Here is an 18,069-nt window from a genome sequence, read left to right as displayed (position 1 = left end):
ACTCCTCCCTCAGCACCGCAGCCAGTTCAAGTTCATCAGGAGGAGGATTTCGAGATTACTGAGGTATTGGATGCAAAAATTTCGCGAGGAGTCCTCCGTTTCCTCGTTCATTGGAAGGGCTTTGGTCCTGAAGAGCGTTCATGGATCAAAGCTGAAGATCTTAATGCTCCTGCTCTTCTGAAGAAGTTTTATTCCAAAAATCCGGACAAGCCCGGTTCCAGGCGTTCTGTGCCCACCTTTAAAAGGGGGGGTACTGTCACTCACCGGACCGTGAGTGCTTCTTCCCGGACATTTAGGAACCGTGGCCGTCCTCCATCCTGAGGGACTGCGCATGCGCAGCCCTTCCCAAACCTTCAGTGTATGTTCCTTTAACTTAATTGGCAGATCAGGCAACCTCCCTATATTAAGCACCTGTGGTCAACACCACGTTGCCTGATCTTGGAGTCTCATTCCCCATGAGTCTCTGAAGGTGTTCCTGTGTTTCCTCGTTATTCAGCCCAGCTGATTCCTGTGGTTTCCAAACCACTTCTACCTCTGTGGTTTCCAAACCACTTCTACTCCTGTGGTTCCCATACCACTTCTACCATCATCTGTATCATCGTGACTGTGAGCTGATTCCTATCCGCTGCCTCCGTGCACTACAGTCTTCCATACCACTTCTACCATCATCTGTATCATCGTGACTGTGAGCTGATTCCTATCCGCTGCCTCCGTGCACTACAGTCTTCTAACCACTTCAACTCTACTATGTATTATTGGGACTGTTAGCTCATTCCTATCCGCTGCCTCCGTGCACTTCAGTCTCCCATTCACTTCCATTCACCTGTTCATGATTGTGACTGCCAGCTGATTCCTATCCGCTGCCTCCGTGCACTACAGTCTCCAACCTCCAACTCGTCTGTGTTTCAGGATCGTGACTGCTGCTGATTCCTATCCGCTGCCTCCGTGCACTACAGTCTTCAACTTGCAACCCGTCTGTGTTTCATCACCGTGACTGCTGCTGATTCCTATCCGCTGCCTCCGTGCACTACAGTCTTCAACCTGCAACCCGTCTGTGTTTCATCGTGACTGTCTGGCTGATTCCTATCCGCTGCCTCTGGGCGCTTCAGTCTTCAGTCCTTGTCAGCTCTCCCGTGTTTCCCTGAGTCTGCTGCCTATGGTGCTACCTGCTATTCTCCGTGATCAACAGTTCCAGTTCAACTCTGCTCTCCTGTGTCCCATCGTTACTGCACCTGCTGGTTGCTATTGGCTACCCCCGTGTTCCCGCAGAGCTCCGCTGCTACTACTCCTCAGCGCGACTTATCCATCTACTGCTGATCCGCTCTCCACGCTTTCCTGTGTGTCCCGGCTGGTCTACCTACCTGTGCGCTGCACCTACTAGACCACTGCTTCACCCATCCAGGGACTTCGCATCCTGCCGGCCTCCTGCCGTTCAGGTATCTCTGCACTCCTGTCTGACTGCCTTCTCCTGAACCACGGTATGCATACTTCTCATTGACTGTGCTGTGTATTGCATACCTTGCTGGACTGTGTTGGTTCTCCTCTGGAGTGTGTTATCCACTGAGTCTACTGCCATCATTGACTGCGTTATCTTATGCTGGACTACTTCAAGAGACTTTCTATATTGGCAGTGTTGCTCAGTTACCTATACATTAATATTGTGCATATTACTGTGGTTCAAAGTCAAGGTGCCCGTGTATATCTTGTGTTGCAGTCTCTCCCCGTGCACCTCCTCACATATATATTCAGTGGTACAACTTGCTGAAGGCAGACCACTGATCCCTGTTTCCAGTATCACCTGTTCCATTATCCTCTCACATAGCAGTGGTACAACTTGCTATCGCAGACCACTGACTACCCGGATACCTCCACTTGGATTCCATTCCTTCACTCAGACAGCGGTACAACTTGCCATCCGCAGACCGCTGACTCTCATCACCCCCTCGTTTCTGTTGGACATTCCTCCTCACTATAGCAGTGGTACAACTTGCTATCGCAGACCACTGACTACCTTCACGTGTCCTTTGTCCATACAGTTCCTCGTGTATTACCACTTCATATTGCCAGTGCTGCTAGTCATAGACTTTCCTGAGCATCTCATCAGCTGCTATTTCCTGTTCCGTGATCACCCTGCTACCAGAGTACCATATTACCACCTATACTGCTCTGGTAAGCCTATCACCTGGTGATCCCTGGGTAAAGACTCCTAGTGCCCGTGACAATGCTCAGGAAAAGTCTATGACTAGCAGCACTGGTAATGAGTATATAACTGTACACGAGGAACCAGATGGACAAGGATATGTGAGGGTAGTCAGTGGTCTGCGTATAGCAAGTTGTACCACTGCTATAGTGAGGAGGAATGTCCAGAGGTAGCGAGGAGGCAGTGAGAGTCAGCGGACTGCGTATAGCAAGTTGTACCGCTGTCTAGGTGAAGGAATGGAATCCAGGTGGAGGTAGATAACAGGGAAGTCAGTGGTCTGCGGATAGCAAGTTGTACCACTGCTATGTGAGAGGATACTGGAAACTGGTGTCACAGGGAACAGGAGTCAGTGGTCTGCATATAGCAAGTTGTACCACTGCAATATATATGTGAGGATAGCACGAGGAGATGAATGCTATGCAGAGTATACACGGGCACACAAGACTTGATCCCACGATGATATCACAATACAAATGATAACAGAGCAGCACTGCTGAAGTATACAAAGTCACAATAACAATCCAGGCAAATTGGAAACAAAGTCAATGGTAGCGATAGTCTCAGTGGATAAAGGACTCCGGAGGGGAACACAACTCAGTCCAACTAGATATGCAATACATAAGCAAAGTCAATGAGAAGTATGCATACCGCGGTTCAGGAGAGCAGGCTGTCAGAGAGATGTGCAGGGATACCTGAACGGCTGAAGGCCGGCAGGAGGAGAGACCACTGGAAGGTGGAAGCGGTAATCAAGTTGGTGCAGCGCACGGCAAGTAAACCAGCATGAATGAGGCAATACTCTGGAAGCAGTAGTAAAAGGAACTGGAACATGAAGAACACGGGAGAGTTGAGGCGGTCTGAACTCCAGTAGCAGAGATGGTAGCAGCTGAGTGCTGACCCGATGAACACAGGAGAGTTGAGATGAGCTGGAACTCTGTAGAAGCAATGGAGGCAGCGGATAGGAATCAGCTGGCTGCAGACACGATGAACACCGGGGAGTTGAGGTGAGCAGGAACTCTGTAGAAACAACGGAGGCAGCGGATAGGAATCAGCTGGTGCAGACACGATGAACACAGGAGAGTTGAAGTGAGTAGGAACTCTGTAGAAACCACGGAGGCAGCGGATAGGAATCAGCTGGTGCAGACACGATGAACACAGGAGAGTTGAAGTGAGTAGGAACTCTGTAGAAACCACAGAGGCAGCGGATAGGAATCAGCTGGTGCAGACACGATGAACACAGGAGAGTTGAAGTGAGTAGGAATTCTGTAGAAACCATGGAGGCAGCGGATAGGAATCAGCTGGTGCAGACACGATGAACACAGGAGAGTCGAAGTGGTCTGGAAACCACAAACGAATAACAGGAATCAGCAGGAGCTGAATACATGAGGAAACACAGGAACACCTTCAGAGGCTCATAGGAATGAGACTCCAAGGTCAGGCAACGAGGTATTGACCTCAGGTGATTTAAATAGGGAGTGTTGCCTGATCAGCCAATTAATGAAAAGCAACAGGTACTGAAGGCTTGAAAGGGCTGCACATGCGCAGACCCTCAGGATGGCGGACGGCCACGGTTCCTAAACACACGAGAAGTAGCACTCACAGTCCGGTGAGTGACACCCATGAAAGGAGGTCAATTAGACCAATTACCACCCACGGGGGTTGTTGGCAGGAGCCACCCCCGGAAAAACAAACACTACCACCCTGATGCGCCAGAGGCGAGGGGGGTAAAGGCCACTTGCAAAGCTGTGGCTGACATGAGGCAAACAACAGGGGGACGCCTTTACAGGCACTTGAAACCTGTATGGGTGAATGGCAGAAAAGCCCAAGGATTTAGGGACTGTGGGGCAGCCATCACCCTGGTACGCCCCGAGTTGGTGGATTCAAGAAGAATTATCCCCAACAAGTACTTTAAAATTAGGATGGAGGATGGACGATGGGCAGAGATTCCAACAGCCCAAGTCCAGTTGCATTGGGACCATTGTAACAACCTGGTGGAAGTTGGAGTTATGGCAGGAATGTCCAATGAGGTGATTTTGGGCAATGATTTGGGGCAAGACCTCAGGAATTATTTTGTTGGAAAAGCCCATAGAAAGGTGAGCCCCAGGCAGAGGAAGAACAACCACTTCTACACGCCAGTAACTAACGGGTATCAGCAACCTCTCTTTACCATCGCCGGGCCTCTGAGGTTGAGTAGCCAAGACCATCCTGAGGGGGGGTTAGTCCTAGGGGAGGAGGATAAATCTAGACTGCAAGAAGCCCAGCTACTAAATCCAGATCTAGAAGGGATGCGAGCACTAGCAGATATTTCGTATAAGACTGGGGTGGTAGAGGATTGTGCTTGGTTGGATGGGTTACTGTATACGGTGTCCAGCCCAAATCATAAGTACAGGTTGGTAGTTCCACCCGAATATCGGGATCGGTTTATAGCTCAGGCCCATGGGGAAGGGGGTACTGATCACAGAGGGAAAAGGAGAACACGAGCCAGGCTCAGACAGCAGTTCATGTGGTTAGGTTTAGCGAGGGATGTAGACTGCTACGTAGCCAACTGTGCAGACTGCAAGAATACGTTAGGGCAGGGCGGCAACAGTGACATTCGGACACAGGAGGGGAGAAGGCAGCATAGAAAGCAGGACATTGATGACTGCGTGATGTTACTCTCAGTAGTCCCTGCAGGAGATAGTGTGCAGCAGGATTCCTGCAAGAACCCTGTGCATAAGCGGGTGCAGACTGGGGAAATGAGTAATCCCAGTGCAGAAGGGAACTGGGGAAGGGGGGGGGCGTAGCCAGACAGGACCCCAGACAACCAGGGAAAGGCAGTCGGTAGGGCTCTCAGGTAGTAGGGCTCAGAGTAGCTACTGGAGCAGGAGACCGAGACTTCCCGCAGAGGCTCTGGGAATTGATAGGTGCTGGCGGCTACAAGAATATAACAAGGTGCAGCAAGTGAACGCTGGAGGCTGCGCACAGCCCAGCAGGAAATTGGTTCATCTCGTGGGAGACCACATAAAACCTGCAGTAGTGTCTGCAGAAGAGACTGGGGCTCAAGTTCAAAAAAGTAGGGGAGGAATGTGAGGAAACGGGCTGCTACTGGATTGAGAACTTTGTATTTATCACCCGTTTCTTACGGTTTAAGGTACTTTGTAATCCTTGGCCCAGTCTAAGTATATACACCAGAGCATCAGTGTATTATGTGTATTATTATTTCATGTTATTAGATACATTTTGCCCATACTATTACCTGCGATATTGTATGTAGTATAAATATAAAGAATATTGCCATACTGTGTGAAAATATCAGAACAACAGCAGTCATTTTGCTTGTGCTAGCTAATGTAATTACCATTTTTCTAAAATGTCTATTGTATGGGGTGCAGCTGAGATGTGGTTTGTAATCAGATCAATGTCTGAGTTAACTAGTTGGCAGCCCATGTTAATTAGCTAGGTCAACAGGTAACCTGAGAGGTAATGAGGTTAGAACTTCTAATGACATGCAATGTGCCTCCACGGTAATATATTGGTTGAAATAGCATGGGGAAATGTATCAATATAAATGTAATTGTATCAAAAGGTATCACAGACTTATATTGTGTAACACTGCTGATATAATATGTCAAAAGTTGTATTGTTCCATGTAAGCATGCAGTGTCATTCCTTGATGTACTATTGTAACCCCATGTGTAGTGTATCCAGCCAAAACAGCTAATTGAGTCAAGCCATTCTATTGTCTAATCAAGAAAACAGGGACAGTATGTCTAGCAGCTAAATTGTTGACTGGGAGACTCCTTCTGTAAAGGGGAGGTTTGAGACATTTGACCCTACTTCCTGTGGATACAGAAAATAAGATAGGACGAGGAGAATGCCAGAGGAGCTATGCTAGTTTGGAGGATCCTGGTGTAGAAGACATCAGTGAAAAGGACTCTGGGCCTGGCATTGTGGTGCCGCTGGAGGGAACCCTACCAGGACAGGATTGGTGTGAGCTAGTAACCCAGGCTAGGAGACACCATAACTGTTTTGCTAAACGGTAGTGGTAATATTGCTGGAGGATACATGCTACCATTTACCCTGTAACTTGTGAACGTCTTGTGGTGTTGGGCTGTCGTAATAAAGTCTTATTTTGGATATATCCTGGTCTACCCAAGTGAGTTGAATCCCACAGAGGGTAACTTCCATCCCAGCTAAGGGTGGTATCCTCACAACAGGTCAGCCCAGGACTGAGTGGAAAATATGGTAACTTTACCAGGGATAATATTGGTGCACCAAATGTTGAGATGGATGTTAATGTTATGTGATTTACCTAAGAATTGATTTATTAATATTGAAGGTGTGACATTCAGTGTTAGTGGTACCGCTGCAATTCAAGTTAACTCAGCAGTAGATGCTAAAAGTGGGGCGCCTGACCTATAGGGAATAGCACGGTACCCGAAACACCTGAATAAGAAGTAGCCCTCTAGTGGGCGTGGTAGTGACTGTAAGAGACTTGATGGGTTATTATTGATGGTTTTTGCATCATCACCAGTCAGATATTGTTAACGTGAAAGTAGTAACTGTGATTACCAGTGTGCCTTATTAGACAATGTGCATTGAAGATGTTATCGTTATTCTGCCTTATACTCACTAGGTGTATGTCATATGTTAAATGCTATTGTGCTCTATGTTGATCAGACGCATGATTTTTCATTACTATTGAGCTGAAGGGGTCAGTGGCGCGGTGTCTTACCGAAACTATCCTTACCGCATTCTCAATAAACCCAAGTTGTTTGACCAATCCTTGTCCCTTTCATTGAAGTATTTATCTCCTGACCACCGGATATCCGAACAGAAAAGAACCTGACTCGTGTCTGGAGGACAAGGTAAGAGAAGGATTCCCATCAGTACTCCACCACCACAACATGATTCTTGATTGTGACCAAATAAAGGCTAGACGCTAACACAGACCGGACACAAACAACCGCATGCGCGAACTATCAACTCGGCAGCTGGATGTCTAACAGCGCGGACGATGACTCGCACTGCGTCTTCCCCAAACGGACACCTGTGGAACAGTTCCTGCAGAAGCGGGGTAAGTTAACTCCACTCTCTGTTCCTTATCCCCAATGTGGTGTACCGGAGTTGCTAGCATCCTTGGAGTTATTTGCCAACCTATATTGACTTTATATTGACTGTACATTGTGCAATCTGGACGGAAACTCGTTGTTTACAGTCGATGAGACTACAATACCCATTGTTGTTTGGGCCTTATGCACATGGCGATTTCATTATTGTTTTCAGACTTGGCAACCACTTTCTATTAGAAGGAAATCAAACAGACGTCTATCTGTTTTTGAGACTTTTTACATACCAGCAAGATTGCTGAATGTTTATTGTGCTTGTTTTAATATTATCGCAGCATAAGAAGGTGGAAGTTTATGCCTCCATTTCACCACCGTGATTATGTTGAAATAAGTACTCATTTATTTATCCACCGCCACTGTTTTTGTGTGCAGGCGCCTGGGGACTACCCCAAGTTTTCTTGTGGTCTCTTTACTTATTTTATATATATATATATGGGCCCCGGTGCAATGCTTTGCCTGAGGGCCCATAAGGTTGTTAAAATGGCCCTGTCCAGGAGCAGGCTTAGCGGAATGGCAGGGGGCATCTGCCCCCCGGGCCGGTCCCATAGTGGGCTACCTTGGGCTCGGTCACTGGGCCACATGCAGTTTTCCCTTTAAAATGCTCCCAATAGTCTTCGGAGTCGAGACTTGCCCCCAGGCTAAAATTAGCCAGCCCTCCCCTGGCTGATGCCACTAGAAGATGGAAAGCAACATCATTGGGTACCCTTGAGTCATAGCTTTAGTCTGTTCAGTGTGAGCCTGCACTCCCTGTGAATTGAGCCTGCAACAAAAATTCCAGCAACCCTAGGAAAAGCTAGCTCTCTGCTGATAGCATTGGGTTCATCCCAACACTGGGGTAATAATGTAAAAAAATATAGTATTGTAATATGTGTCAATATTTGTCCCAAAAAGCCTCGAAAGCCATAAACTTGGGTATGCTGGCACTTGTGGAACTACAAGTGCCAACATAACCATGGCTGCCAGAGTATACTGGCACTTGTAGAAATACAAGCAGCACCATGCCCTTTATTCAGGCCCCACTGTAAGTATTAATGGACTTACACAATGCTATGTTTTCCACTTTATTGCATACCTAAATCCTTAGTGAGCTTATTCCTTCTTCTTTTACTCTTTTCCTTCTTTGTTGTCAGATAATCCAATAGTTAAAAATAAAAAAAAAACTACTAGACGATGTATAACTTGCAATTAGCGGAGCAAAGAAGTAATTGACCTGTTCACAAGTAACCAAGCAGAGGGGGATTACTCTTCCCCAAACAGCTCACAAGCTCTGAATCAGGACTTTGTCAGCCTTAATTGCGGAGATCGTGATAAGATTAGATTTAAGTTCCTACGGACATGGCCGTTGCTAGGGTCCGTGGCGCCCAAGGCACATTTTCAAAATCGGAGGGATCTGCAGCGTGGAGTATGTTCGGCTGTATCAATTATACAGAGGGAGAGCCCCAACAGCTGGATTTTAACTTCCTAGAACTGTAGAGGGAGAGAATACTTTCTTAAACAGCCCATAGATTCTAAATCAGGGGCCTGATTCATTAAGGATCTTAAATGAAGAGGTATCTTACTTCAGTCTCCTGGACAAAACCATGTTACAATGCAAGGAGTGCAAACTAGTTTTCTGTTTTGCACATTAGTAAAATACTGATTATTTTTCAATGTAGCACACAAATACTTGATAGCTTATTTGTAGACTGAAATTTTAAGTTGATATTTGTATGCTACATGAAAAAACAGTCAGTATTTAACTTATGTGCAAAACAGAAAACTAGTTTGCACCCCTTGCATTGTAACATGGTTTTGTCCAGGAGACTGACAGAAGATACCTCTTCATTTAAGATCCTTGATTAATCAGGCCCCAGGACATTGTCAGCCTCATTTGAGGAGAACGTGATAAGACTAGATTTATGTTCCTATGGAGAGATCTGCAGAGTGGAGTCCATTCGGCTATATGAACTACACAGAGGGAGAGATTTCCCCAACAGCCTGCCTTTAACCCCTTGGTGAGATCGCTCTAAAACCACTGTTACATATGAGAAAATTATGTGTAATGGATCAATGCTATAGAAGACTGGTGTAATTTATTTATTTATCTACTTATTTATCCAATATTATTTATTAATTTTTATGTATTACTGATTTTTATTATTCATATCTATTTATTTTATTATTAGTTTATTTAATTATTCCAAGTGGTTTTTATTCTTTTTTTGATTGTGATTTATTGTTATAAGTTCTTTTTGATTGTAACTCATTGTTATATGCCGTTTTATGAAATTGTCCATTTTGTAATGAAACATTTGACTGATAAAGATTATATTCGTGTCAAGCCTCGTCTTGGGAGATGAGTAATGACGCGCAATACCGGAAGTAGTATTACGGAAGTTTAACAGAAGCGTTATTTCCAAACCATAAAAAGAGGACTTACTTATAGCATATAGGAGAAGCCTTGACAAAGACCCGCTGGATAAGGTCGAAACGCGTTGGCTGCACGCAGACACGTACCACCTTTACGGAGCTGGCATTCATATCGTGGAGAGGAGATATGCCTGTGGATATGAAATAGGCTGACTATACTCCGGAGCTCTGGTAGGCGCACTTGCATCTATAATATACGCTATTCGTGGATTGGACTTTTTTAGTTTTTAATTATTTATGATTTGTATTGCTGTTGTTAGTTGTTTGTATTAAGGATAAAGCACTATATCTATCTTCCATATCTTCCCTGTTTTTCTGAACCTTTACATCTTTGGGGAATGTATGAGAGTAAAGCTCTACAGGAGAAGTGATAATACAATACAAGAGTGTGGGGTGATCCATACCACCATTCGTGTAAGTGCATATTATTATGCTAATATATGTTCATTGTCACATATTATTTTCTCCCTGCATGACCCACTGTGTGATCACTTGGATGGGTTTTTGATCTCACAAGTCCTTTGAAAATCAAAGTGTGAAACACATGAGGTGTGTCTAATAAGGGGCAATATTCTCTGATAATTTTTGATATATGTTTCTTTTTATCTGAGGACATCATTACCAGTAGGATTCAATCTTTTTAAGTACTGGTATTCATTCCAGTAGTTATGGAGAAGAATTGGAGGATTTGATGATGACATATTTGAGTGAACTATTTGATTAACACTTGGAACAACTTGCTCTATGGACTTATAGACAGTGTTGGATTCTATTATAGACATTATATACATTCTTATAAGCAGAAGTTTAGCGCCGTATATTACACTTTATTTGTTGTATAGGATGATAAATATGTCCAGTTTAAAGAACAGCTAATAGACCTGAGAAAACAAAAGGGTGTGTCACCGGCCCCTGTAGACTAAGCTTTGGAAGGTGAAGATGAGGAGATCGCCGTCACCCAGAGCACAGCCGCTACAGTGAAACTGAGAATGGGTCTTTTAATCAGTTATGGTTCCTTTGATCGCTCCACCCATTCATTGGATAACTGTGGTAATTCTACAGCTAATAAATGGCGATGAGTGCTAACACCCTTGTGATGCGTGCATTTATCAGACCAAGACCAATCCGGGGTACCCCGGCGGGTTGAGATGGTGAGCCCAGTGAAAAATGAAGTATGTGGTCACAGATACGAGAGAGAAGCAATTGAAAGGATGATTAAAAACAAACTTCATCCTAACACAATATTAATTCAACCCCGCAGGAAATCACCATTACAGAAGTCTTTGTAACATAAATGTCAAAAACAAAAATGTAAAAAAAAAAAAAGTTCACCTTTTTAAAGAAAAATCACATCTTTAATAAAGGTGAAACTTTACTGTAGAAAAACATAAAATTGCCAACATGTCATTTTACCCAAATATTAATAAGCATTCCAGCATCAGCTAGCTTCCTTCTCTCAGCTAGATTCCAGCACCTGCAATCTACATTGTCATCATCCTCACTCTCATCAGTATGTCACGATTTTTGGGCAATTCTTTTAGACCAGACCAAATGTTCTGAATCATCTGCATCATCTGTTAGAAAAGCTTAATTTTTTTCCTAGCAGCAGTAACCTGCGACACTGAAGGAGGGGACGTCGTCATGTCAGGTACCACTTCACCAGGAGCTCATTACATCTCTTGTGATCTGGGACAGTGTTAAATAAAGAGAAGACATAGCTCTTAAACCTAGGGTCAAGCATAGTCGCCAAAATGTGTGATACGATTTCCAGAAGTTGATAACTCTTCGATCCTCGCGAAGCTATTAAAGTACTTCTTCTACAAGTGCGACATACTTAGCGTAATTTCTTTGTTTCACCTCCTCCTTTAATTTTTCAAGGTGCTTTTCCAAAAGTCTAATTGAGGGAATCACTTTGATCAAGCTATCAGTGTCTGAATTCTCTTCACAGGTGACTACTTTGAATCGTTTCAGCACCTTTGCCAACACAAAAAGTATTCTCCACTGCGCCAGACTAAAATACATTCCTCCTAAAATTTCCCGAAATTTTTCGGACACAGACAGCATCTCCTGCACGTCCCTGTCATTTTTCAAAAAGCTCTGTTCCACCAAGTAGTTTGTGTGAACAAAATAAGAAATGTGATGGATTTCACCCAACTGTAATGCTCTCACAATATTGGTGGCGTTATCATAAATGACATATCCTCAGGAGAGTCTAAACGGGATAAGCCATGCTGCAATGGCATTTCTTCATTTTTTAAACAGGTTGTCATCAGTATGCCTCTTAGTCGCTGATACACAGAGTAGCCTGCCTTTGAATAATCTGGCATTGTTGGGTACATGCTGCTACTGTTCCTACTGCTGAAGGCAATTCACCAACCCAGTGGGCTGTCACAGTCATATAATCTTTAGTTTGCCCGGTTCCGCTTGTCCACATATCTGTGGGTAGATTGGCATTCTGTAGCCCAATAATTACATTTTATGGAACCCTCTGGTAGAGGTGAGGAATTGTTTTTCCAGTAAATTGGTGTTGTGATGGAATTTGGTAATGGACACCTCAATTAACTGCTAAAACCAGCTGCATTAATTGTGGATATTGGACGCAGATCTAATACTAGCATAGTCACCATGGCGTCTGTGATCCACTTTGCAACTGGATGACAGCTTATATACTTGCTTCCTCTTGCAAGGATTGCTTAACAGTCAATTGTTGTAAACTACTAGTAGTCTTCTTCTTGGGCTACTTCTGGGTTGAAGATCCACCTCCAGCAAGAGCAGCAGCGGGACTAATGCTCAAGAATTCTTCAGAATAATCATGGATAGGGGAGAAGTCATCTAGCTTTAGCAACTTGGATACAGGACTAATTCCGATCACTAGTGATTATATTGATGTGTTGTCGGTGTGGCTTTACAAAAGCTGCAAATGGCTAGACAACTGTTGTCAGGATTGGGTAAAAATAATTGCACACATAAGAGGTGGATTTTTTGGTCTTATGCCCAGGCATGACAATAGCCTTCTTCTTATCCCTGGCAAGAACTGCTTCCACTGGTACAGGACTTACACAAACAACATCATCCTCATCAACATCCTCATTAGCGCTATCGTCAGCTACACAAATATCCTCCTCATCCTGTTGCAAATACAGACTGGTATCCTACATTTGTGTATCTAGCCTCGGACTGGCCTGCCGGACAGCCGGTCTATCCACCGGTAGGCCCGGCGGGGTTGAAGCTCCGCCTCCTCCGTTAGGGTGGAGCTTAATGTTGAACTTTGTTTAGATGGTGGTGACACTTCCTGTAACCACACTACCGCGCAGAGAGCCGTGTCCGGGCTCTCTGCATCTGCACGGTAGTGTGTTTTTCAGCAGTTTGAGCAGGGGAGGAGGACGTCCTGATATCAACATACTGATCCAAGGTCAGTTTGGTCATCATAGGTTCATACTTGGGCTCAGCTGGTGGATGTGTCATTTGTGATAATCTCACCAATATTGTGAGAGCATTACAGTGGGAGAGAATTCCATCACATTCCCAGGGAACTAGCTGATGCTGGTATGCTTGGTAGAATTTTGGGTAGAATGGCATGTTGGCAATTTTATGTTTTGCTACAGTAAATTTTCACCTTTATTAGATAGGTGTTTTTTTCTTTAAAAAGGTACAAGCTTTTTATTTACATTTTTGTTTCCCTGACTTAAAGTCACTGTGCACTTGAACATAGGCTTTAGCACATGAGGTAGAGAGATTAGTATCATCATGACTGAGACTGAAAAGAGACAAGAACAATGTGACTGAAGACTGGAGAGTGACAAGAACACTGCCACCCCTCCTGTTTCTGTATGAGCTATGGCACACTAAAATGTCACGGTAAACTTTTAAAAACACTGCCAGCCTTATTATTTGAATTTCTTTCAGCACTGAACACTGCCACCTCTTCTATTTCTGGGTGAACTGTGGCACAGTACAATGTGACTGCAGATTTAGAACAAGACTGCCAGCCGTATTATTTCTATTCCAGCAATGACAATTAGCAATGGAGCTCTCCTGTTTCTGTGTGAGCTATAACTCAGTAGAATATCACTGGAGAATTGAAAAACACTGCTACCCCTCCTCTTTTTTTTCTAGCTATGACACTGCCCTACTGCACTAAAGACTGCCAAGAACCATGCTATCCCTTCTGTGTCTCTCTGTGAAATGGCGCTGGATCGCAGTGGAAGGCAGTACATATAGAATCCAAAATTTGCGAGATCCGACGACATAGCAATGACGTTTTGCCTCGTTTTCAATTCCGAAGGCGCGCAAAACCGGCTCGGTACTCTGATCTGCTAAGTTCAGGTAGATTTGGATTTCGGGGGGAACCAAGCCTGAGCATCTCTAGGCATAACAAACCCCGCTGATTTCTGAGAAACATTCATCAGCACCATTTTTACACAGATTAAAACCGCTTGTAATATCTGCATGCAAAAGCTCACTTACACCTTTGTCTTCTTCATTAAAGAGAAAGCTATTTTTCGCAAATTCACAGCCAAAATAATTTTTTTAAAATATAGAAATGGCTTCTTGGACCCCAGAAAGGTGGAGGTCAGTGTTTTCTCCTGACACTATCTGTACATTATTTACAGTCTTGTCCGTCCACTGATTTGTGCAGTGACGAACCAGAGATTTTGAAACTTGTTTTGCATCTCTTCAAAAGCTTACAATTAAATAATACAGGCAATACATTTACAAATGTACAATTTTTTAGACCTTAAAACAAAAACAGAAAAAACTCCCTCATTTATAGAGGAAGAAAAATTAACTGATGTAGTTCCACAGCTGTAGGCTGGAAGATAAGTCCCAGCATTAAACTACATACTATTCAGCTTCAATGTATTGTTACCACTCTGAAGACATTTTAGTTACTTTTGAATTATTGAAGCATACTTAAAGAACGTTTTTAGCAATTTTGCATACATTGTCAGATAACAAAAAGTCCTTTTCCACGATTTCTTTCACACAGAATAAGGGGGAGGGACATTCCATCCTTTCAGTTGGGCAGTTTCACACATACATTATACAATGTTTCTCCTATATACATACATTTACAGTACACAACCCGCCTACCCTCTCTCTTACATTTCACGTATTATGACTTTACATTTTAACATCAAAACTACCTGCTACAGGTAACGTTTATTTGTTAGAAGTCTGCTTTATGCAAATGCTCAGGATACTTAAAACCATAATTAAATTATTCATCTTATACATGTGATTAGCAACTAACCCTTCAGTAAAGCTTGTTTTTAACTCAATGCTAGTCACAATATTTAAACCTTCTGTCTGGGTCCTTAATTTTGCAGCATTCCACGTTTTACACATTCTTTACTCTCCAGTAATTTAGTCCTGCCTCACATTTACATCTCCACATATATTTTGACTTTTCAGATCTCTTAACTTCCCTGTGCCACCTCAAACAATCTCTTGGGGTTTGGTCTCAATACCCCTTTCATTCTTGTCACGGTACCACTTGCAACACTCTCGTTCTTCCATCCACACATGTCAATTCTTTCCCTTACATCTGCCATCTCAGCACATTCATGTTCATAAATGAACTTCAGCTTTTCTCTTAAGCTATGTTTATCAATATATTTTGACATACTCTTTATCATATGTTGTATCTTAACTGGATTAAAACTACCATCTTTGGTCAAACCAAACTTTTTAAACAATTCACCATTTTCTACACAAAACTCCTTGCCATGGATATATTCCATTATGCCCATAGGCATTCCTGTACTATTGTTACTACCCATGGTTAAAATACCTTATGACCTAGTCAAAATACCTTATGACTTGAAACAACAATTAATACAAACTGGACACGTACCTGAGTCCCAAAGGATCAAATTCCTTATAAAATTGTGTACCTTATGGGTTTCAATGCATTGACATTAAACTTTGACCATCCAGTTTTCAAAGAACAACAGATAATATGCAAAACCTACCTTATACAAAACAAATGAAAAGTTTTCCTCTCATTGGCTTGCATGGTTGAGGCACAGCAACACACAGACTAGGCAGGACTGTAGAAAGATACAGAGGCCGAGCAAAAAAATTACTCATCACATGGATTTATACATCTGTATCCCTCTCTGATCCAGCTGTCGCTCTGTGGGTCACTGTACGCTGACCATCTCGGTGAGACCTCCAAACAAATGTCAAATCCAAAGTCTTCTACCAGTGGATTGAAGTTGTCTCATATACACAATCAAAGGAAAATCTTTACTGCATGCAGTTATGGCCAGAGAACAGAAACGAAACACACACCCTCTTGTTGCATTTCAAGTAACTATTCTGTTTATTACAATAGAGAATAAACATTCTTATAGCACTTTGAAAGCATGCAAAGAGATACAACACATGGCATCCTATGTCTAAAATAATTGGGGCCCATACTCTTCATTCACTTATCTTTCACTCCTAAGCACCGTCTACATATTTCTAGGATCATATAATATACTCCTTATTTTTCTTAAGACTTATACATTATATTTGAAGCAATCTTAAAGGCACAATACACATTTGTAAATGACTTCTATAATCTAATTTCTCAGTGTCTACATGAATGTTATGCACCCCCAGCCTGTGATTGACAAGGAGATGCAGCATCACAGCACAAGATATATGGATATACTCAAGTTAATTTAAATAATGAAGCACTCCTTCCCCATTTTCCAGCAAATGAGGGAATATTTTATTCCACAGAGAGGCTGGCAGTCAGTGTGCGAGTGCTGCAGTGAAAATTAAAAACAATCAGTGAGTGACATGATGTCACTCATTGATTGTTTTAGGTGCCCCAGAATTGTGGCGCTTTCATTCTCCTAATGATAGTACTGGTCCAGTAAATTACATTATTTTATGGCAACGTAACATTAATTTGGGATAATTGATATACCTGAGAAGCTTAAAGAACTTGCACTGATATGGGGGTTTAATGTTAATTTGTGGAATTAAAAATGTATTAAGTTTACTTTAATTGGTAGAGGCTTATTTTACTAGTATTAATATGTGAGCTTTTGCATTCATTGATGAATTATTAATATCCTATTAATTTTCTTGTCCCTTTAAAACTGTAGAAACACATATGCTTTAGAGCACCTTTAGAAGCACGTTTATTCGCTTCTATAGCACATTTTTATATCTGAATCTAATGAACTCCCATGATATAGTTTCCAACTGTCCCTAATTCTCAGACATTTTTTTGTTCCTGGAAAAGTTCTTATTTTTCAATATTGACCAATTAGAATAGTTACCCTTATTCTGTATAGCAGGTAATATGTATTGTTTATTTCCTAGTTGTTGGGCATTAGAAGATAACATTTGCTGCATTATTTAAAAATTAAAATATAACATTAACCAAATTCAATAAACAAGTCATGATGGGGTTTGTACTACAACAAGAGCCACCTAGTTTAGATATTATGAAACATATTTGAATGTACCTGCGGAAAAAGGTAAATCCAAGTGTAACTGGGTTAACTGGAAACTCTTTCAAAGCACTGGCAACAATGCCATTATGTTCAGTGGGTTTCAGCTGTGTGAAAATTGAACTATGTAAATTAATCCTTACAATAACATACAGCTTGCTGTTATTATAGGTCATCATCAAGGAGTACCTTGTTTGAGAATGCAAAATTCTTTGAGTTATGCAATTGGACTTACGCACTATGCAGTCATGGCTAAAAGTTTTGAGAATGACACAAATATTATTTTTCACAAAGTCTGCTGCCTCAGTTTTTATGATGACAATTTGCATACACTCCAGAATGTCATGAAGATTGATCAGATGAACTGCAATTAATTTCAAAGTCCATCTTTTGCCACGACAATGAACTTTAGCCCAAAAACAACATTTCCACTGCATTTCAGCCCTGCCACAAAAGGACCAGCTAACATCAGGTCAGTGATTCTCTCATTAACACAAGTGAGAGTGTTGATGAGGACAAGGCTGGAGATCACTCTGTCATGCTGATTGAGTTAGAATAACAGACTGGAAGCTTTAAAAGTAGGGTGGTGCTTGAAATCATTGTTCTTCCTTTGTTAACCATGGTTACCTGCAAGGAAACATGTGCAGTCATCATTGCTTTGCACAAAAAGGGTTTTACAGGCAAGGATATTGCTGCTATTAAGATTGCGCATACATCAACCATTTATCGGATCATCAAGAACTTCAAGTAGAGAGGTTCGATAGTTGTTAAAAAGGCTTCAGGGTGCCCAAGAACATTCAGCAAGCGCCAGGACAGTCGCCTAAAGTTGATTCAGCTGCGGGATCGGGGCACCACCAGTGTAAAGCTTGCTCAGGAATGGCATCAGACAGGTGTGAGT

Source organism: Mixophyes fleayi, chromosome 3 (genome assembly GCF_038048845.1).
Source record: "Mixophyes fleayi isolate aMixFle1 chromosome 3, aMixFle1.hap1, whole genome shotgun sequence".
Lineage (NCBI taxonomy): Eukaryota > Metazoa > Chordata > Amphibia > Anura > Limnodynastidae > Mixophyes > Mixophyes fleayi.
This window is presented reverse-complemented; position numbering follows the sequence as displayed.